The sequence below is a fragment of the Ascaphus truei genome, chromosome 11 (genome assembly GCF_040206685.1).
Source record: "Ascaphus truei isolate aAscTru1 chromosome 11, aAscTru1.hap1, whole genome shotgun sequence".
NCBI classification, from domain to species: Eukaryota; Metazoa; Chordata; class Amphibia; order Anura; family Ascaphidae; genus Ascaphus; species Ascaphus truei.
The window spans coordinates 47,515,832-47,534,294 of NC_134493.1; positions in this window are offsets into that span (position 1 = coordinate 47,515,832).

Consider the following 18,463-nt stretch of genomic DNA (forward strand, 5'->3'; position numbering starts at 1 on the left):
TAGAGGGTTAAGGGTAGGCTAGGGCGATGTTCCTACAGGGAACAGCCTGCCTGTGTTAGGGGAAAAAAAAAGAAGGTGAGTAGCTATGGAAACCTTGTGAAATACCAAAAAAAAAGTTTGAAAACATTGTGCTTAGCTCTAGAATAAAACACTTCTATACTTCACCGGAGCATAATTAGTCAGATAATGAACGAAGGTTATACAGTAGGCATGGTGAGACATCATTAGTGCTACATGTCTGTAGCCTACAAAAGATATTTCTAAAAACACTAAGTGCTTATAACACATTCGAACTTTGCAAAATGTTAGTGAGCTAGAGACTGGGTTCTATTCAATAGACCACACACACACACACACACACACACACACACACACACACACACACACACACACACACACACACACACACACACACACACACACACAAACACACAAACACACACACACACACGTCAAAAGAAGTGCAACTGGGTGTGACCAAATGTATACAACAAAAGACGAGTCCCCGGCCTTGTGGCTGCGGTGGGACCGGCCGGCCAGCTAGCCGGCGCAGCAAGTTGGGCCTGACTTCTGGCTGGTCCTCTTTCTGCTGCCACCGGGCCCCAGCTCTCCCCAGCTGTGGTCCTCCCTCACTGTCCCACGCCGAGCTTCTGACGTCGTGGCGTGCCGGAAGTAAGCTGGGCTCAGCTTCCAGCACGCACTGGCATGAGGGGCCCGGCACGCGTCGGCATCATAGGCTCGGCGTGGGACAATGTTAATGAGGGAGGCACACAGCTGGGGGGGAGCCGGGGCCCGGTGGCAACGAGAGGGCCAGCAGCCGGGTCCAGCCAGGCCAGGGGCCGGAGACCACCCCCAAGGTAAATCTGTATTTATTTAGGGGGGGTGTTTAAAAAAAGTATTTGGGGGGGAGTGGGCGTAGTTTGTATGTATTCGGGGGTGTGGAGGGTTGTGTGTGTGGGGCCAGGGAGGGAGGGAATGAGTGTGAGAGGGGATTTTGAGTGAGTTAATTGATGGAGGGGGGGGGGGTAAGAGTGAGAGAAGGGAGTGGGTGAGGGGATAAGAGTGAGACGGACAGGAGAGAAATACATTAGAAGAGGGGGGGAAATAGAGGGGGCTCGTGAGGTGTGAGATGGGGGGGCTTGCAAGGCCGCTGACATGGGGGGTGGGGGAATCTGTTGCGGCCCTGATAAGACAAACAGTTAAGTATTTAACTATATATTTTTGTTGTCATATTGGATATACAGTAGCAATGGGTATTTTCTTGCAACATGTTTAAATAATAAAATATCTGGTTCTTACATAATGCTTCAGTCTATGCAAATTTGTATGAATAAACTCACAGTATAATGGCTCCTAAAGTCCAGGGATGTATAGTCAATTTTCCAAAGTGACAATGAGCTGGGGCTGGTTTTATCTACATCACTGCCACTGCCTCTACAAGGAAGGCCCAAGTACACTTAGCTCTGTCAGGCTACTTACCTAACATTAACCTAAATGGCTGTGATATGCAGAAGAGGTGTTTCCCCATAACAACGCATATCCACTAAAGGCCGATCGTGTTAGCGCAGGGATTTAACCTGACGTTATTTAGGTGGCGTTCCTCACCTCCAGAGCCGGAAATATGGGTTTGGAGAGAGAAACCGGAGATACCTGGGATATGCAGTATGCTACTTTGGATATGTAAAGTGTATTCAAATGACAGAAATGAGCATTATTTCCAAAGTATCTTAGGTGTTCTTAAAGTGGCAAACAATTAAACAAATGCATTCTGTACCTTCAGGAACGAACCATACCCAGTTGCTAATATTAAACTGACAATGGAGAGGGGCGGAGGTGTTGCACGCACGCGTACAGGTATGTGTGAATGGGGAAGATGCTTATCTCCATTGAAGAGCTTCAAAGCTGATCATATACAGTGCACTCCTGACCAAAGGTGAAGGAAAGGTCACTCTATGCTCTATCATTAAGATAATTATTGTTCAGTATAATTCTCAGTGCAGTCATGTATAAATCCATAAACCTCAAATGTACACATTTCTAATCATGTAAAAGGTGAGAATATATATATATATATATATATATATATATATTTTTTACAAATACCTGTAACATGTAATTTCACTCTTAGGGGTATAGAAGTCTCTCCCTTGGTGGAACCTATGGATTCATAAAATGTCCTCTGACTGCAAAGATGTGGGCTCCATTAATGTGGTGATTATGGGGAGAGAGTTTTGGTATATTTTAATCTCTGATTTATTTGGAAATTAAATCATGCACTTTTCCCAAGGTAGCTAGTTGTAAAGGTGTCCCCGAGAAGAGAACGTGACTCATGGGACACACTCCTACAGGTCTGTCACAGGTCTGTCTGGGATCTGCAATCTCTCACACATCAAAGAAGTGTGAACTCTAAGTATCGATGTTTGAACCACACAATGCCAATACAATCAGGGGAGCCTTCTGTGTGTGTGTGGATCTCATTTTCTGTTCATGACACATTGAAGGACCCGATACAAGACTTTTGCTGGTTATGTATAGGTTTTCTGTTTTACTCCTTTTTATCTTATAATTTGTATGGGATTTTGTCATCCTTTTTCTGTAACAAGCACTGTATGCCTTTTATAATATTTAATGTAACGTTGTATAAGTACTGTCTGTGCGCTCTTATTGAATACAGGCAGTCCTCGGTTATCCGACATAATGCGTTACTCAAAATGGCGTTGTAAAGCGAAACGTTGTAAAGCGAAACACGTTTTCCCATAGGAACACTGTTTAAATGAAAGGTTCCGCTCCTGAAGGCATTTTTAACACTAAAATACACCAAATATTTTATGCAGGCAGTAAGATATGCAGCACACACATAAATTATATAGTGTATATACTGTATTTTATATATAATATAACATAATAAATAATATATTATATAGTATAATATAATATTATATAGTATAATATAATATAGTATAATATTATATATATACGCTCTTACGACGCTTTGCAATGTTGTTTATGTGAATGTGTGTATATATATACACACATACACAACGTTGCAAAGCGTCTTAAGAGCGTTGTATAAGCCATTTTGGCGTTGTAAAAATTAATATAGGTATGCATTGCATAGCGTTGGATAAGCCATTTGTTGGAAAGCGAAGCGTTGTAAAACGAGGACTGCCTGTATATTAAATTTTGAAGAGATTGCCCTCAGTGTCAGTCACATTTGGCGAAATTGGGTTTGCGTTTAATTTGCTAATTTTGCTATTACAGCGAGAACTGAGGACTGTAAGCGTTTAAAGTAATCCTGGTGGTGGTAGAGTGATGGTTTAGGAAGTGTGAGTCCTTCCCTACAGGAGGTGAGTGGCTAGTTGTTGTTGTTAACTCCTTGCACACATGCACACATGAGTAAGTGTGTATGTGACAATGGTCCATAATCTTTCCATATAGCATACGTTTCATGGGATTTATACTATTCTAAGAATGTCTGGTACAAACAGATGGGCTGGAATTTCTTCACAAAATTACATTTGAGGCAGTGTTGGGCATTAATACACTATAATTGCACCCTACTGTTCCATGATTGTTGTGTACTTTATTGGCTCAGCCTTATTCTAGCCTGTTCTTGAAAAATTCCAAAGACAATATGCATTAAATGGCAATTTATTTTTTAGCATGTTCTTGTATAGCGCTGCTAGTTTTACGTAGCTTTTTACAGACACAGGTCCCTGAGCCATAGAACATACAATCTATGTTTTTTGGTGCCTGAGGCACAGGGAGATAAAGTGACTTGCCCAAGGTCACAAGGAGCCGACACCAGGAATTGAACCAGGTTCCCCTGCTCCAAACTCAGTGGCAGTCAGTGTCTTTACTCACTGACACTCTCCTTCTCCCTGTTATGTAGTTATAGTTATTGACCATTTTTAGTCATCCTATGTATGGAGATTAGAATGGAGTGCTATGGCAGATAATGCAAGTCACGCTAAAAGAGCATCATGCCAGAAGTCATACGCTTAAGACTATTACTATATTCCAATACACCCCACCGAAATGACCTACGTTCAGCACAGCAATATTTGATACCTTGGCTTTGAATTTCTAGAAACTGTGTTAAGATGTTAATGATAACTTTTCTAGAGCAAGGAATATCTTCCAAACAAACACAAGAAAAAGTAATATACTAGGATGCAGTATTTATTCACCTGGGAAGGTTATACTTAGAGAGCAGACTGATTCTGTTCTGTCAGATTGAATGATGATATCATACTCATTGTGTCACCCCACTGATCAGCTACAAAGAGGGATAGAGCACAATGTTACCCTGCAGGTAATGGATTGTGTTCTAACAGATATCATATTAAGGGAACTAGAGAATGGACAGTCGGAGAAAACAACATGCTGCGATTCATAATTTATCATTGACAAGTAATATACATATTTTGTGGATCAGTCACATGTATGAACACTTGAAACATCCCATGCTACACACAATGTCCACATGTATATTTGGTGTAAAGGTATACGTGATATGTAGCTGGACAAACAATGATTAAGACAAATGAAAATAGCAATGGCTGAAAGTGAATGCCCGAGCACTTTGGTTTTCAATGTCCAAATGGAATTAATGTATGCCAGAAATATGCCAATTGCAATCTTTGTGATCAGAATGGATTCAGCATAAAAGTTTGCTCCGTGAGTAATTATTTTTCAATGCCTTCAAATCAATCTCTCTTCCTCTCGTTCTAGAATTCATTATTTACATGCTGGTGAAACAGTGACTGCATTCTCAGGCACAATCACGAAACATGATATGTGACTTGTGCACGCAAACGGTATTCTGCCTAATTACCTCCATTAATATGTTAAAAGTGCCCTTTGATAACACATTCAGTGGAACAGTTGTATACTTCTTCTACCTCAACAAAGCTGATTGTATGAAACCTGCAAGACTAGTGACATGTCTATCCTACGCATGATGGTTTTTGAATGGGCAAACATGAGTAGAGACAAGCGATCCAGTCCAAATCAGTTTCCTGGATTTTTTTAGACCAAATCCACCCGCAATACCAAAATCTGTCTGTGGATTGGGCACTAAAAAATCGTTGTGGATGAATCCAAATATGCCATCGGATAGGATCCGGGTGGATTTAAGAATTAGATCAGCGGATTCTGCAATTCGTGGGCGGATTGTTAAAAATCCACACACGGATTGATCCATGGAGAGTGATATCCCCCCCTTCGGATTTATCCATGGAGAGTGATATCCCCCCCTGCGGATTTATCCATGTCCCGATGTTTAACAATCCGGACACGGATTTAGGATTGACTCTAAAATACAAAAATTCCGAAACTGCGGATTTGCCTTTTAGATACTGATCCGTGGAAATCCGCTGACCATACGAACCGGACGATCCGAGGCAGATCCAAATCCGCAAAAAAATAAATTCCCCATCTCTACTCATGAGTGCGAAACCATTTAGCAGAATATACAGTCAAATATCATCATTAAATACTTACCTAACTCCAACTATATTTTCCTCCCCTGCTGATCCTGTGCTTGTAGTTAATTTGAGATTGGGAGCTTGGCTTACTGTGCAGTGAAGTGGAATGAGGTTGTTGAACGCTTCACTTTCTGCTTGTTATCATGCAGTATGGAGCTTTCTCGTTCTCAAAGCAATGAATTTTTAATACATATCCTGCAAAGTGCTTTAAACATGTGTCATTGTTGTACTTGAGTAATTTTTTTAAATTAAAATGTTGATTTTCTTTAATATTAGTTTTATAGTAGATGATTGGGAATACAGAATACAGCTCCTTGATACAAACATTGGTCCCTGGAAAATGACTAGACATGTTTATTTAGCCAATACAGTCAGCTAAATTCCAAAAATATGCAGCACATTAAAAGGAGCAAGCCAAGCATAGGATTGAAGCAGGAGGTCTCCGGAGCTGAACCCCATGAATTCAGCTTTTGGGGACCCCCTGCTTCCCGAGATACGTACTTCCGAAGGTAGGCCTCCATGTAGACCAATAGAAAACCGCACCGGATGATGTCATGGCTTTCTATTGGCCCGCAGGGAGCGGGAGCTTAGAAAAGTGGCCATTGTGTGATCCCTGCTAGGATGGGGACCAAAAACAGTCGCTTTCTTGGATTGCCTCTTTAAGGCATAACAACTGTGATTCATGTAAATAAGGTCAGCTCAGTAAACAATATAACTCAGACAGGGTAGTATGTACCCTTCGGTGAAACACATCTCTGAAGGTGGGACATGTCACTAGTCCACTCACAGTTCCCTTATACTTCTAGTGTCCAAGTCACTGCTGTTAGCTACTATACTCTTTCCAGGGCTTTCCATACTTAATGTCCCAACCAAAATGTCTGTTTAAAATCTTGCCTTTCTATGGAACTGTACATAATACCGCGCTCCCCCCTATAGAAGTTTGCTGCAGGTAAAAAGATAGGCCTTACATAGAGAAACACAAAAGGAACGATTCCTGCGCTTCTACCAGTTAGGCTAAGATAAGTGGGAGCGCAGGAATCGTTTTTTTGTTTTGCTATATGTAAGGCCTATCTTTTTACCAGCAGCAAACTTCTATAGGGAGGAGCGCGGTATTATGTACAGTTTCTCACAAATATTAGGCAATCCTTTTCCTTGCTGCATACTCCCTAAGGGCATTTTAAATATAGTATCTCTGAAACGTCAAAGGGGTAGGTTTATTGGCTCATCTGCTTTACATAGCAGTTATTGAGCCAATTTTCCAATTAGTGCAGGTATAATACACCCCAGTGTCAGTCTGGACATCACCCTCCATTGAATGGTAGGTGAATGTATAAGGCTGACAGAGAGAAATATGTGTAAGTTTTATTATACTCACACCAGGGAATATGTGCATCCAGTTTGCCTCTATAGTAAAGGTAACTATGATACTGGCTTTAGCCAGATTTTAATTGCACTACTCACATATGCTTATGTTTTATTAAACCCCTTTAGGGCTTTCACACTTTTTTCACCAGTCCATGGGACAACTATTACATAACTATAGTGTAGGTACCTGCATACGGGTATGCCTTGACGTGGCATGCAGGCTTATAAATGCTTTGGCCAAAGGGTTGAACAAAATACCCTTTTTCATGAGATTAATATTTTATTTTAGCCTAATTGGTAGGAATCGTTCCTTTTGTTTTTCTATGGTACGCATGGAGAAGATGTCAAGCTTATAGCTTTGTGGTGCAGCCTGTCCGGAACCCCGTATTTGTGGGGTCCTGTAACTTATTACCAGTACACTCCATAACTCATCGGACTTACAATCAAACTCTTCAATTTTTCACTCTGGTCTATTTCTTCTCCTATTTCAGGTAAGACGTGCAGCTCGGAAAAATGAACTTGTGGAGAACAAGCTACTTGTCACAACTCCAGATTTACTTATTTGTGTTATTAGTTATTAATAATAACTTTATTTCATATAGTGCTTTTCTCCCAATGGTACACAAAGCGCGTCACAATGACAGTATAGAGTGCGGTATGCAGCACATAGGATTGTTACAGACACAGTCCCTGCCCCGTGGAGCTTACAATCAATGATTTTGTGCCTGAGGCACAGGGAGATAAAGTGACTTGCCCAAGGTCACAAGGAGCTGACACTGGGAAGTGAACCAGGCTCCCCTGCTGCAGACTCTGTGTCGCTGTTTACAGAGCCAGTGCTTTACTCACAGAGCCAGTGCCTTTACTCACAGAGCCAGTGCCTTTACTCACTGAGCCAGTGCCTTTACTCACAGAGCCAGTGCCTTTACTCACAGAGCCAGTGCCTTTACTCACAGAGCCAGTGCCTTTACTCACAGAGCCAGTGCCTTTACTCACAGAGCCAGTGCCTTTACTCACTGAGCCAGTGCCTTTACTCACAGAGCCAGTGCCTTTACTCACAGAGCCAGTGCCTTTACTCACTGAGCCAGTGCCTTTACTCACTGAGCCAGTGCCTTTACTCACTGAGCCAGTGCCTTTACTCACAGAGCCAGTGCCTTTACTCACAGAGCCAGTGCCTTTACTCACAGAGCCAGTGCCTTTACTCACAGAGCCAGTGCCTTTACTCACAGAGCCAGTGCCTTTACTCACTGAGCCAGTGCCTTTACTCACTGAGCCAGTGCCTTTACTCACTGAGCCAGTGCCTTTACTCACTGAGCCAGTGCCTTTACTCACTGAGCCAGTGCCTTTACTCACTGAGCCAGTGCCTTTACTCACAGAGCCAGTGCCTTTACTCACAGAGCCAGTGCCTTTACTCACAGAGCCAGTGCCTTTACTCACTGAGCCAGTGCCTTTACTCACTGAGCCAGTGCCTTTACTCACAGAGCCAGTGCCTTTACTCACAGAGCCAGTGCCTTTACTCACAGAGCCAGTGCCTTTACTCACAGAGCCAGTGCCTTTACTCACTGAGCCAGTGCCTTTACTCACTGAGCCAGTGCCTTTACTCACAGAGCCAGTGCCTTTACTCACTGAGCCAGTGCCTTTACTCACTGAGCCAGTGCCTTTACTCACAGAGCCAGTGCCTTTACTCACTGAGCCAGTGCCTTTACTCACTGAGCCAGTGCCTTTACTCACTGAGCCAGTGCCTTTACTCACTGAGCCAGTGCCTTTACTCATTGAGCTGCTCCTTCTCAAGTGTTATAGCTGATCTCTCTCTATAATAGTGTCGCACCTGGTGCTTATCAAGTAGACATACACACGTACACATCCTAGATGCCTTGCAGGTCAGTGAGTTTGTACATATTGGTTAAAGGTTATTCTGGACTCGACCATTCTTGCATCTCAGCTGTTGCCCCAGACTCTGGCCATTGCTATTTCTTGGTCACTCAGGGACAGCTGGTCATTAGCTCTACACTCAGATATTGTATATTATTAACCCCTTCATTACTAGCAACACAGAGACTGCATCGTATGTTTATAAATCCGGATTATGGGGGTCAATTAATAAGATCTTACAGGCAGTTTTCGTCTGAAAATCCCAATTGATTTCAATGGAGCATTTAGTCCAAAGACTTATCAAAGGATATAGAATAAGCCTTTTAATTAAACGGATCTCTCGACTATAACATGCCCAATATTTCCATTGTTTAGACTTTTCATAGAATTGAAAGATAGCTCTGCATATCTGGAGAAAGGGAAGTGACAGAGAGCTCTGCATATCTGGAGGAAGAAGAGTGACAGAGAGCTCTGCATATCTGGAGAAGGGGGAGTGATAGAGAGCTCTGCATATCTGGAGAAAAGGGAGTGATATAGAGCTCTGCATATAGAGCTCTGAAAGGGGGAGTGATAGAGAGTTCTGCATATCTGGAGAAAAGGGAGTGATATAGAGCTCTGCATATCTGGAGAAAGGAGAGTGACAGAGAGCTCTGCATATCTGGAGAAGGGGGAGTGATATAGAGCTCTACGTATTTGGAGAAGGGGAGTGACAGAGAGCTCTGTATATCTGGAGAAGTGGGGGTGACAAAGAGCTCTGCATATGTGTAGAAGGGGAGTGACAGAGAGCTCTGCATATCTGGAGAAGGGGTAGTGATATAGAGTTCTACGTATTTGCTGAAGGGGAGTGACAGAGAGCTCTGTATATCTGGAGAAGTGGGGGTGACAGAGAGCTCTGCATATGTGTAGAAGGGGAGTGACAGAGAGCTCTGCATATCTCGAGAAGGGGGAGAGACAAAGCTCTGCATATCTGGAGGAGGAGTGATAGAGAGCTCTGCTTATCTGGAGAAGAGGGAGAGAGACAAAGCTCTGCATACCTGGAGAAGGGGGAGTGATAGAGAACTCTGCATATCTGGAGGAAGAAGAGTGACAGAGAGCTCTGCATATCTGGAGAAGGGGGAGTGATAGAGAGTTCTACATATCTGGAGAAAAGGGAGTGATAGAGAGCTCTGCATATCTGGAGGAAGAAGAGTGACAGAGAGCTCTGCATATCTGGAGAAGGGGGGGTGATAGAGAGCGCTACGTATTTGGAGAAGGGGGAGTGACAGAGAGCTCTGCATATGTGGAGGAGGAGTGACAGAGAGCTCTGTATATCTGGAGAAGGGGGAGTGACAGAGAGCTCTGCATATCTGGAGAAGAGGGAGTGATAGAGAGCTCTGCATATCTGGAGAAGAGGGAGTGATAGAGAGCTCTGCATATCTGGAGAAGAGGGAGTGATAGAGAGCTCTGCATATCTGGCGAAGGGGGAGTGATAGAGAGCTCTGTATATCTGGAGAAGGGGGAGTGATATAGAGCTCTGCATATCTGGAGAAAGAAGAATGACAGTTCTGCATATCTGGAGAAGGGGGAGTGATAGAGAGCTCTGCATATGTGGAGAAGGGGAGTGACAGAGAGCTCTGCATATCTCAAGAAGGGGGAGAGACAAAGCTCTGCATATCTGGAGGAGGAGTGATAGAGAGCTCTGCATATCTGGAGAAGGGGGAGAGACAAAGCTCTTCCTATCTGGAGAAGGGGGAGTGACAGAGAGCTCTGTATATCTGGAGAAGGGGGAGTGACAGAGAGCTCTGCATATCTGGAGAAAGGGAAGTGACAGAGAGCTCTGCATATCTGTAGGAAGAAGAGTGACAGAGAGCTCTGCATATCTGGAGAAGGGGGAGTGATAGAGAGTTCTGCATATCTGGAGAAAAGGGAGAGTGATAGAGAGCTCTGCATATCTGGAGGAAGAAGAGTGACAGAGAGCTCTGCATATCTGGAGAAGGGGGGGTGATAGAGAGCGCTACGTATTTGGAGAAGGGGGAGTGACAGAGAGCTCTGCATATGTGGAGGAGGAGTGACAGAGAGCTCTGCATATCTGGAGAAGGGGGAGTGACAGAGAGCTCTGCATATCTGGAGAAGGGGGAGTGACAGAGAGCTCTGCATATTTGGAGAAGAGGGAAGTGACAGAGCTCTGCATATCTGGAGAAAAGGGAGTGATATAGAGCTCTGCATATCTGGAGAAAGAAGAGTGACAGTTCTGCATTTCTGGAGAAAAGGGAGTGATATAGAGCTCTGCATATAAAGTTCTGAAAGGGGGAGTGATAGAGAGTTCTGCATATCTGGAGAAAAGGGAGTGATATAGAGCTCTGCATATCTGGAGAAAGAAGAGTGACAGAGAGCTCTGCATATCTGGAGAAGGGGGAGTGATATAGAGCTCTACGTATTTGGAGAAGGGGGAGTGACAGAGAGCTCTGTATATCTGGAGAAGGGGAGTGACAGAGAGCTCTGCATATCTCGAGAAGGGGGAGAAACAAGGCTCTGCATATCTGGAGAAGGAGGAGTGACCAAGCTCTGCATATCTGGAGAAGGAGGAGTGATAGAGAGCTCTGCATATCTGGAGAAGGGGAGTGACAAAGCTCTGCATATCTGGAGAAGGGGGAGTGATAGAGAGCGCTGCATATCTGGAGAAGGGGAGTGACAAAGCTCTGCATATCTGGAGAAGGGGGAGTGATAGAGAGCGCTGCATATCTGGAGAAGGAGGAGTGATAGAGATCTCTGCATATCTGGAGAAGGGGAGTGACAAAGCTCTGCATATCTGGAGAAGGGAGAGTGATAGAGAGCTCTGCATATATGGAGAAGGGGGAGTGAACCACCTTTGCTGAAGCAGGGATATCCTGAAAACCAGACCTGTTGGTGGCCCTTGAGGACTGGAGCTGCCCACCCACGGCCTAGACAGTCCAACAACATAGGAAAAACAATGAGAAGTTAACATCATTAGGTATGGCGATAATTGATTAAGAGGGTTATATATCCTTAAATCTAATGTAACCCTTTAGTTGTCAGGAGCCAGCAACAGATAGATTGTGATTAAAATATGAAAACCCCAAGTACCTTCAAACTTGGTGGTTTATTGGCCCGGGGCTTCTTTTTCTTATTACACCATCCAGTTAAGTCACTGGTTTCAAGATGCCAAAAATAAAATAATATCAAGACGGGGTGTCAGAACCATATGCTCCAGGCCAATGACAGTGTAGCAGCTTTCCTCCCTTGCTATAAAGCAATGCTTTTGCAATAGATATATTTTCCAAGCCTAGCTAGCGTTAGTGAAAAATGTATTATGAAATAAAACATTCCACTGTAAGTCAACAGACGAGCCCGGGCGTGTCCCTACCTTATCAACAAGATACTGGGAATGTTCAAAAGAACCATGCAATGGCAGAGGCCTGTTCAATGCTAAAAAGGGGGTTTCAGCCGCAGAATTTGCTGTGATCCGCTGTCACATATCTTTTTGTTTTTGTTTTGTTTCATGGACACCAAATACTACAATGTAGAAATACCCAATAGGTAGCGAACTGCTGAAAACACAGCATAACTAAGGATGCCAGGTGGCTTCTCTCAAAATACTGGATACAATGGTGACACACACACACCTCTTTCCCCTTCATGCTGTTTCCACCTCTCCTTGGCCCCACACCCAGGCTCCTGGCACCTCCTTCTGATTGGCTGCTGCTGGGTAATGCAGTCAATCAGGATGGAGGAAGCTGCTCAGCCTCCTAGCCACAGCCCTGCTCTCTCCCTGCTCTGGGAAATCCTGCACCCCCCCTCCCCACACCGGTCAGGTCACTGTGTCCAGAGAGGTAATACCGGTATACACATACATGTCCAGAGAGGTAATAACGGTATACACCTACACGTCCAGAGAGGTAATAACGGTAGACACATAGAGTCCAGTATTACCTCTCATTTTTACTGGACAGAGTGTCCAAATACAGGACAGTCCGGTTCAATACTGGAAACCTTAAGCATAACCGAAAATACATAACAACCAATGCAAGGCATTAACAACTGTAGGGGGAGATATATCAGTATAAAGACGTGTATACAGATGCAGCGGCGTTATTCGAACATTTCACACGTTGTATACCTCGGAATACCCATGTCATGGCGCGTGATTTCTTCCGACCTTACCGCTTTAAGACGCGTGTTGACTCGTGTTTTTATCGAGTGGAGAAAATGGCATTTTAGTGTTCTGGTTTTTAAACATCTGCAAATTGACACAGTAGCACAGTACTGTACAGATTGCAATTCATTAATTTCTGCCACGGATACGCGAAGAATTGCACCCAAAGACATCAGAATCCATGAAATTCAAACAAATCAACCGCGGTAAACACAGGCACGAATGCCGCGTGGAATACAGCAGAGCACACAAAAATGGCTCCGTGAGATGTTCGAATAACGGCCGCTGCATCTTAGATGCAATGCTTCATTTTTTCCTCTTGGTCAACAGCATATGTTATAAGTTTGTTATTTAAGTTGTTTTTCGTTCTGCAAAGATTGTTAATCAGAGATGATCACACTACTCAGGCCTGGAGTCTTACTGGCCCAAAAACAGGGAGGAGATGGAGCAATGTAGGAGCAGAGGTTGACATCCATTATAGAGCTGGCCTAGCCCGCATGGGTGGCTACAGCTATTGACCGGGGGGTGCGGCCCCCCCCCCCCCAGCTAGGCTGTTGGTCGCGTGCGCGATCGGAGAAGGCAGTTGGGGCAGTTAGTTTTTCAAATAGAGCCAAGGAACAAGCAACTGTCACTTGTTCCTTGGCGTTTCAACTGTTTGTTCACAGCAGAAATACACGTGAGATAATAGAACACATAATGGGAATAAGTGCTACAGACATAAAAGTAACATTGGGAAAAGGAGTCCCTCCCCTGAAGAGCTTGCAATCTAAGTGTGCTGGGTAACTCCTCCTATAGATACTCCCACATTGCAAACTGCCACACATGGGAGCAAAATACTTTGATATGTTGATGCAAAGAGGCGCACGATTAAAATGCTTTTTTTTAATGCAAGTTTTGGTCGAAAATTGTCTTGATGCTTTTTTTCCCATAGAGCTGTAAAAATGCATTTCCTCTCATCATATTATATACTGAAGTTGCATTTAAAAAAACAAAAATCAACATATCACTGGAACTTCATTAGTAAAATAGTTGCATCATACTTTAAGATATGTTTATTAATTTTGCAATCAGAAGCCTAACTGGAATAAAGTTCAAAATATAGCAATATATACCGTACTTATATTGTTAGGGAAGAATATCCCTTGTGAGCACATTCACATGTCTTAGACAGGTCTGCACCCCTGCCTTTCACCATTATCACCTAGCATACAGTTCTCCCCCTGCAGCAAGGGATTCTGGGAAATGACATGCAAATGAGCAAACAATGTGTCACCTTTTGCCTTGAATATCCATACACATGGAGCCCATTTAAGCAAATGCATCGCCGTTCACACAGCTTTTAAGCACAGCATGGGACTAGCAAAGCAAGTCAAACCACTCACAGATATGTTTCAACCTTGATGGGTATCATCAGTGTGAGGTTGGTTTATTCTTGCTTTGCAATATTTCTAGGCTGGATAGGTTTACCATAACTTAAAATGTTAGCGAAGAACGTAGTTGAAAAAAGTCTAAAATTATGGTCTGCAGATGAAACATTTCCAAAACGAAAAATAACACTATGATTGAACAAGAATGCTCGTGATTGGGATAACAGAAGGAAACATAATGGTAATTTATATTTAAAAAAAAGTATATATTTTTAGACTGAATAAGCAGAAATGTCACTATAAATGGTCATTGAAATAAAAAGTAGACACCTCCTTATGCCAGAATTATGCAAATTATTTTAACACATTAAGCAATAATAGTTCATATTTCAGAATTATGAGGTGAAGAAATATTTAATCAGTTGGAGAAAGAAAAAAGTGTTTCTGTAATGTTTTCCTGTCCTCGTGCATATTTCATCATATAATTGACTGTACTGTAATTCATCTGATCTAAAATTACAGAATATCCCGTGGAATGTTAATAGGCAGAAATAGTTAAAGTTGAAAAGGTTGCACACCATTGGTACATTTCAAATGTTACATGGGATAACCCTGCAATGTAAAATAAATAACTAAGAACAATTACAGCTCAACCCCGTTATAACGCGATCCGTTACAACGCAAATCCGCTTATAACGCGATGCAGGCGTGGCTCCCAATTTTCCTATTTATGAATACTTTACAACACGATTATTGGTATCTTCCATACTTTATTGTACAATGCATACAATTATACATTATTTCTAACGCGATCCGCTTATAACGCCATGTGATTCTTTGGACCCCAAGCACAGCGTTATAAGGGGGTTGAGCTGTATTTAGTATGGTGTACTTTCTGTTTAAATATCAAAAATAAAAGATATTTTCTAAAACTTTCATCCCGTGGCAAAATTTAGCAGCAGTAAAAAATATTAAATGCCAAAAGAGATTGAATTTGTTGCCAAGCATGCAAAATGATCTGTCAGTTATTATTAATAAACAGGTCTCTAAAGCCTTCGGCACTTTTCATGATCCTAGCAGCATAAAAATACTCTAGGAGTTGAACATTTTATAATTAAAAACTCTGGACTCACCCAGTTAAAGAATTAAGGCTGGTTTACTACCGATTTTTTTGCCTTCGGGGAACGTTGTGTTCTGAATACCTTCCATTTATTAGTATGGGGATTGCAGAATGTTAGGTATGAGAAGGAGAGAAATTGTAGAGAAGCCAAGATAATCATAACTCACTGTAATTGAGTCTATGGAAGTGGTTACCCATTTGGTTGTTGGCAGTGCTGGAAATGGGATGTTTGAACTGGGGGTATGACTAAATCCATCGATGTTATTAACCTTCCTCTCCCCCCCAACTCCCCCCCAACCCCCCCCCACAAAAAAAAAAACTAAATTAGTAAATCTCCCCCGGTGATAATTTAAAATGTGAAACATTAAAAAAAAATCAACCTTACAATTTTTTTTCTAACAAATAAAAATAAACATCCGTTATCACTTAGAAACACAAAGCCAAACAACGTTAAGTTTACAAAGAGGTATAAACATTTTTCAATACAGCATTTACAAAAATAATATTACTGAAACTGAAAAACATTATAAAGTGTCCCAAAAACTGGGACCCCTTTTCGCAGGCCTCCGACAGACTACTCCACACATTGTCGGCACCACAACACACTATGCTCCCTGCCCCCCAGACACTTTACCTATTTATTCCTCCGCCCACCCAAGCCCCTACCTTCTTCCCCCCAGGCTCCACCAGTAAATCGTGGGGTGAGGTAGGTCTGTTTCTTACATTTGTCCTGCGCCCAATGATTTCTGTTGGTGACCCTGCAGATAAGTATCTCCGGCAGAGGGGTTGAGGGTACAGTATGTAAATGCTTAGAAGTATAAACTGATGATGCACTATCCCTTATTTTTACTAATTAGGGACTGTAAGTGGCATAAAACAGAGAATCTTTTGTTCCAGGTTTGTTCATAACGATCACTCCACGTGGAATATAAATGACTATTTAGAAGTATATAAGCAGGTCCCTCCAACAGCTTTCCCAAGCCCAGGACTGAAGTCTTCTGCTGATTGTGGAAGGGGATGAGGTGCTGGTGCGTTGTTGAGCAGAGGGATAGGGGTGCTGTCAGTCTTCCTGCCCTACGGAGAGAGGTTGCCTTACCATTGAGCAGCCTGTGCAGTGAAGGCCTGGCAGAGGACCCCAGTAGAATTTGGGTGACTGCATGCTTTTCGTCTACACAGAATGTCTCTGCCAAAACACAGTACAATAATATTCAGCAGAACAGCTCAGAAAAAAACTTTGTTGGGTTGAGTTACTGATAGGATTTGATTCCCACTGTTTTTAAAAGCCAAGTGACAGGCTTTGTCTGAGCTTGCCTGACCTTTGTGTAGTAGTTGCCCAGTAGGAGCTGAATCAATTGCTCTAACCTGTCAATGAACAATGCACTGCAAAATCAGTGGGAGTACAGGGGTTGATGCATGTACTTACAGTATATAAAAGACACCTTCAGACAGCAAATTGTATAAAACATCCACAGGTCTGAAAGGTTATTCTCTGTGGGCCTCCATTCTTCAGCTGTAGTAGGGGGTGTTTCCTAGCTGTGCCTCTTTCATTAGATTTTGGCGATTTTCTAGATCATTTTTTAAAAGTGAATTTGATTGTAAATTTAAGTAATTACTGGCTAATATATACTTTAGTCTCTCAGTTAAGAATCAAACTAAATACTGGATAGATAGATCCACAATGTAGATCCCATATATATCTATGTATACTGTGTAGATAAATAGTATTGGTGTGTATGTGTATATACTGTATGTATGTGTATATATGTACAGGTATATACACTTTGTTCAGAAAAAACAGGATCCCTTTTATTTTTCATCATATCTTGCAGAAAAATCCCTGCTTGTTCATGAACATTTGAGCAATTATAGGTCTATCACAGTAGATTACTATTTACGAATTATTTGATAATCTTATAAATACACTTTGGAATTGGTGACAGCGTGATGACCTCATCAAGTGCACAGTTACAAAATGGTGTTTAGCGAAGAAGATAAACACATTATAAAGTGCTTTAGACAGAGCAAGAATTATGGTTTCAAAATGCTTACGTAAAATAAATCCTAATTTTTTTTTTTTTATACGATAAGCAAGTGACACTGTATAATTTTACAGAAAGTATATGGTTTAAACAGCACTCTAAGAATATAGGGGACTAAAATAAGACTGTGGTGCACGGGAACCTGGAGGGACCCTATTCCCTCCCAAAGGACAATATGGAACAAGAAATGGGAGGTGGGGGCAATATATGTACAACTGTGAGTAACAGCAAATGGAGTGGGAGAACACAGGGTGAGGGAAGGGAATAAGGAAAAGACATGGGAAAAGAGGGAGGGATCAAGACAAATAAGGGGGGCAACGTTTCGGGGCAAGATGCCCCTTCTGGCCCGTTCCCCAAGATCACAGTGATCAAGGGTACTTCCCTTAAGTCCTATATGGACGGTAACTCCCAACACACTGAACCACTAAAAACAAAATACACAATATGGCAACCTATAAGATAATCTAGTGATCCAAGAGTGGTCACTAGTAAATGTATGATCAAACGAGGCTAGTGGCAATTAGACCAACCAACTGTAGAGTATATCTCAAGGACAACCGGTAATTAGCAGAGATAATCTCAAGCAACAATCATATAGAAGGCAGTAATGTAGGGGTTAATAACGAAACTGCTACAGGCTAAGCCACCCAATAATATCATAGGATCAGAGTCAGATAGGCATAAAGTATAACCAGCACTGAGAAACTCAAAGGGCAGTAATGTAGAGGTTAATAACAAAACTACTACAGGCTAAGCAAGCCAATAATATCATAGAATTAGAGTCAGATAGGCATAAGGTATGACCAACACTGAGATGCTCAAAGGGATTACGTGCACCCAGCAGGAGATACGTCTCCGGAAGCATCACTGGATACTTACATAAAATAAATCCTCATAACGGATTGTTGCTAGGACTGAAAAAAATCTCTCTCTTTTCTTTTTTTATACGTAAAGCATGTGACATTGTTTAATTTTACATTCTTACCTAAGCTGGCAATCGTTTGGTGCTCCAGTTATAAATGTGTAAAAATCCTGATTGTGTGCCTATCTTAATGGCTGCC